This window comes from Petaurus breviceps, unplaced genomic scaffold, assembly GCF_028583685.1.
Source record: "Petaurus breviceps papuanus isolate PSGF00001 unplaced genomic scaffold, PetGlider_PUasm1.0 90769, whole genome shotgun sequence".
NCBI classification, from domain to species: domain Eukaryota; kingdom Metazoa; phylum Chordata; class Mammalia; order Diprotodontia; family Petauridae; genus Petaurus; species Petaurus breviceps.
In genome coordinates, this window is record NW_027187341.1 from 6,430,099 (window position 1) to 6,435,902 (window position 5,804).

The 5,804-nt window shown below is 35.0% G+C and overlaps 1 pseudogene; it reads left to right on the forward strand.

Annotated features, from left to right (window-relative positions):
- The first annotated feature begins 2,649 nt into the window (after positions 1-2,649).
- On the forward strand, positions 2,650-4,466 carry LOC138146735 (NAD-capped RNA hydrolase NUDT12-like; annotated as a pseudogene).
- Positions 4,467-5,804: the final 1,338 nt, after the last annotated feature.

Below are 5,804 nucleotides of genomic sequence, written 5' to 3' on the forward strand. Positions count from 1 at the left end.
GGTGAAATAAACAGTACCTATAAATAAATATACGTTGATTTTAGATTGATTATTTTAGTCTGTATTTTAGTATTGCATTCTAATTAGTATTTTAATTTAATCCATAATTCATTGTCTTGTGATTGGATATTATATCTCTGAACAATGATGAAACAATCACCAGAAAGTAACATTTCCTTTATGCTAACTTGAACTTGATGGTCCTTATAGTATTTAAAAGGTATTATTGTACTAACATAATACAGAAGTTTGTGAGCAAAGGGTCATGAACATATTATTTTTAATAGTCATAGTAGTATTATCATTAGATTTTATATCTTAAGAATAATCATCTCCATGATCTGTATGTTTTCACATAGGTGTTTATGAGAACAAACAAAATAGACAAAAAGACAGCTAGCTAATCTAAGATTAATTCACACAGCTAATGAACCTGTTCAATTAAATGCCAATAGCTTATCAGGAAATTTTAGAACTTAAGAGCAAGTTGCATTTGTAAGTTACTGATGAGTAGTTTGTTGAAAGGGGAAGAAACGGTATTCTTTTTGTTCCATAATGAAAAAAAAAAAAGGTAAGCTAAAACAAATGATGAAGAATGCAAAGTAATACTTTTTTTTTTTTTAAGCAATTGGGGTTAAGTAATTTACTCAAGTTTACATGGCCAGCGCTTTGTGGGTGGGTGCTAAGTGTCGGAGCCTGGATTCGATACCCAGGTCATCCTGGCACTGGAGCCGGAGCTCTTCCTTGCTGTGCTATCTGGCCGCCCCCAAAAGTAATACGTTTTTATACACAAATGGTTTGATGATTGAAAAATGAAGGAAAATAATTTTGGTTGAATAAAAACTAATAAATTATGAGTGAAAAACACAGGTTTTAGATAACTGGTGAGCAGTTTCATTGACAAAAAGGGAAGAAAATAAATTGTAACTCAAATAACAAGGTTTAAGAGGTAAACAGAGGATGTAATATATAAAGCATTGGACCTGGAAATAGTAAGGCCTTAATTTGAATATAATCTGAGGCACTTACTAGATGTAGGTCCCTGTACAGGTCATTTAACCTCTGCATACCTCAGGTTCCTCATTGCTAATGTGGAAAGATTAGTGACACTTAAATCCCAGTATTGTTGCAAGGATTAAATAAGACAATATTTGTATAGTTCCTAACACATAGTAGGCTCTTAGTAAATGATTGTTTTCTTTCTTTGTTCCTAAATAAGCATATTAGATGCTGCCATTTTTATATGAAATAAGTTTGATAAATGAAAAAAGACAGAAAAGGAAATTTTATTTACTAATTATACAATTATGTACTAATTATGCAATTCACAGATGCATACTGGAAAGAAGACTACTTAGAAGACTGGGGATTATGGCGCTAAACTCGTTTTCATTTATTCTTTTTTTTTTGTACTTAATTGTATTTTATTTTTTCCAAATACCTGTAAATATAGTTTTCAACATTCATTTTTACAAGATTTTGAGTTGCAAATTTTTCTCCCTTCTTCATTCCCCCCTTCCCCAGACAACAAGCAATCTGATAAAGGTTATTCATGTAAATTATGTTAAACATGTTTCAACATTAGTCATATTGTGAAAGAAGAATCAGAACAAAGGGGACACCATGAGAAATAACCAAAAAATATATTGAAAATAGTCTGCTTCAATTGCATTCAGACTCCACAGTTATTTCTCTGGATGTTCATAGCATTTCCCATCATGAGTCTTTTGGAATTGTCTTAGATATGGTATTGCTGAACAGAGCTATCATAACTTATCATTGTACAATATTGCTGTTACTATGAACAATATTCTTCTGGTTCTGCTCACTTCATTCAGTATCAGTTCATGTTAATCTTTCCAGGTTTTTTTTTTATTTTCTGAAATCCACCTGCTCATCCTTTCTTATGGAAAAAGTAGTATTCCATTACATTGATATAATAAAACTTATTCAGACATTCCCTGATTGACAGGCATCTCTTCAATTTCCAATTCGTTACTACTACAAAAAAGCTGCTATAAATGTTTTTTTGTACATGTGGGTCTTACCTTGCATTTCTTTCCATTAAGTCCCTTGATATTTTGTAAATTTTGTTACTGCAGATGAATTTATTTTTCTGGCTCTGTAAAATAAAATTTTCATAGTTTGATTGCCATAGCACTGAATAAGTAAATTAGTTGAGTTAGAATTGTTAGCCTACCCATAATCACTTTACATGTTTTACAAGTGCTTAGATCTGACTTTATTTTTGTGAAAAGTGCTTTGTAATTGTGGTCATATAGTTCCTTTCATTGTCCTGGCAGGTAAACTCACAAATATTTTATGTCATTTACAGTTATTTTACATGAAATTTCTCTTTATATCTTTTGCTGCTAGATATTATTCATAATATATAAACATGTTTGTAATGTATGTGGGTTTATTTTATATCTTGCAACTTCGCTAAAATTGTTAAATTTTAGTAGCTTTATAGTTAACTCTCTAGGATTCTTTAAGTATACCATCGTATCATATAGAAAGAGTGATAGGGGTGCGCATACACGGGGGCCAGAGGCCTGAGGCGCTCCCCGAAACCACAGGGAGGGCTAGGCCCAGTGGCGGTTACAGCCGACCCTGTGCGGTATGGGATAGAAGCACCACCACCAAAGTCGTTGTGAAGACTACACCAAGAGAAAAAAAAAAATCATGCAAGGAAAAGACCCCTCTTGATAAACCGCGGCCCCGTCGGCTAAAGGGCTTTTGCTGAGAGAATGGCTGCTTTTAAAAGAAATTTCAGACAAGAGCTGGTTTCCCAGTTTCACTCTTTTTAGCTGCTGAAGGAAACATCAACAAGTTGCCAGTATTCCTCAATCAGTATCCATTTCTTATAAACGAAACTTCAGAAAATGGTTGGACTGCCGTAATGTTTGCTGCAACAAATGGACATCCACGTGTTGTTCGGTTTCTACTGGAAAAGGGGTGTGACAGGTCCATTGTCAATAGATCAAACCAGACTGCACTGGATATTGCTAAGTTCTGGGGCTCTAAGCATGTAGCTACCTTACTGTCTAACGCCATGGGTGTGCAGAAACCATTTTTCCTGCTCAATAAAATGGAGGAATATGAAAATTATTTTAGCAAGACACTTCTAGACAGGAAGAGCGAGAAAAGAACAAACTTGACATGGCTATCAATTAAACGAAGCCATCCAGACAGTCTATATCCTTTTCTCAGATTTAAGTACATTGGTTACATTGACTGGCCAACAGCCAGAAGTGAGGCTTTGTCGCTTGAACTACATACATATAAAAGATTATTTAACCAATCTTGATAATGTTATCCTAGTTTTTCTTGGGGTAGAACTTGGAATTAAAAAAGAATTAATTAACAATAGGATTGGGAAAGACCAAGACACGGAGGAAAAGGATGGGTTGATTGCTTGGTTTGCCCTTGGTATAGATGCCATCTCTGCTGAAGAGTTTAAACAAAGACATGAAGACTGTTACTTCCTTCATCCTCCAATGCCTGCTCTCCTACAGTTGAAAGAAAAAGAAGCTGGGGTAGTAGCTCAAGTGAGATCTGTTCTTGCCTGGCATAGCCGATACAAGTTGTGCCCAACATGTGGAAGTGCAACTAAAATTGAAGCCCCAGCCTTCAAGGAGTTCACAATACATCCTACCCAAGATTTAATCCAGTAGTAATCATGCAAGTTCTTCATCCTGATGGGAACAAGTGCCTTTTAGGCAGGCAGAAAAATTCCCTCCTGGCATGTTGTAATGGGAATGTAAATTTTTAAGATCTTCCCTGCCCCTAGGCTAAAGTGCACCTGGAGCCTGGGGTGGGAGGCTTGTTTTTCAGTAGATACTTCTTTGGTTGACCAGTGAGTCAATAAGGTTGTTACATTCTCTGAGCCAGGAGAAGGCTAATAAGCCCTGATGTGTAGCTTTGTTTTGGGGCTCATTTTGAGAAGTGTTTTGTGATTTGATATGGATTCTGGGAAGCCATTGTCCAGACCCCCCTGGCTTTGAAAAACCCAGATGTTGATTTGATCCAAGAACCTGTGCTGGCAGACAGGCTGGGAACGCTGGGGTGCTTGCTGCTACACATGTTTACATGTCTTGCTGGATTCGTCGAACCTAGGGAGACAATTGAAGATGCAGTTCGAAGAGAAATAGAAGAAAGTGGAGTCAAAGTTGTCAGTGTTCAGTACACCTCTTGTCAGCTTTGGCCAAGACCCTCCTCCTTAATGATTGGTTGCTTGGCTGTTGCTATGTCTACAGAAATTAAAGTTGATAAGAATGAAATAGATGATGCTCACTGGTTTACTAAAGAACAGGTTATGGATGTTCTCACCAAAGGAAACCAACAGTTGTTCTTTGTGCCACCAACTAGAGCTATTGCACACCAGCTAATCAAACACTGGAGTGGAATGAATTCTAACCTTTAAATTCAAGAACCTGGCTTTTCAGCAAATTATTTTGCTCCTGATTACTGATTAGTTTTAAGTAAATTAGAAATATTTGGTGATCTTCTAAAACATAAAAACACATGATTCATTATAGGTTTTGGGAATTTTATCTGTGTTAAACATTTTAGGAGAAGAAAACAGAATTTCTATGTAAGTCATACAGTTGCCTCTAGTGAAAAATGTTTTCCTTGTAGTAAAGAAACATAACTTTTAGGTCATGAAAATAAAGATAAAGGATTGAAAAATTAAACAAAAAAAGAAAGAGTGATAGTTCTCTTTCCTAATTGTATATTCAAAATCCTTCAAATTCTTTTTCTTCTCTTATTGGTAAAGCTAACATTTCCATTACAAGATTGACTAAGTTTGGTGATAATGGGCATCCTTGTTTCACCCTTGATAGTACTTGCAATGCTTCTTCCTTTTGCCCATTATGTATAATGCTTGCTGTGGTTTTAGATAGATGCTGTTTATTATTTTAAGGAAAATTCCATTTATTCCTATGCTCTCTAGTGTTTTTTTTAACAGTATTGAATGCTGTGTTTTGTCAAAACCTTTTTTTTGGCATGTATTGAGATAATTATATTATTACTGTTAGTTTTATTATTAATGTGGTCAGTAATGTTGATAGTTATCTTAATATTGAACCAGCCCTGAATTCCTGGTTATGAAGCATGTAACTATTCTTAAGGCTTAGGAGGTTAAAATTCACAAAATAATAAAATAAAAAAATGTACAGAATGATTAAATAAGCACATTGATTTTATAAGGGAGATTGCATTAGCTCTTACCTCATAAAAGTAAAAATGATTATTCAGAGGTTCTTCTTCCAGATATGAAAAGAAAGTAGTGAAGAGTTGAGTGATGTGTGAATTCCTGTGCAAATGATAAAGGACAGAGAAGGAAAGAAAAATGTAGAGTCAGATTAAAAAGCCATCTCCTTTGCACCTGGTGAAGAAATTGGCAGATGACAAGAAGACTTGCTGAATTGACAAAGAGAAGTTGAAGATGGTTGAATTGCTCATCTACAGTTGAATAGAAATGAGGCTGTTTATTTCTTCTGATCATTCTGGCTTCAATAGTAATAGTAGAGACGTAAGGACAGACTTCTCTGCTGCTTTGCTCATGGGAAGAGATACTGATATCTAACTATAAAACAGAAAGTCTAAGTGAATATCTGACTGATGTTCTCACGTTTTATACAGAATAAACCTGAGGAGAGGTTTTTTTTAATCAGTCAATAAACATTTATCAAGTATCTTCTGTATACCAGACTGTGAATTAAAAATAAAGAAAAAAAAAGAAAAACAATCCGTTCCTGCTCTCAAGTAGCTTACAGTTTAATGGGGAGACAGGATAA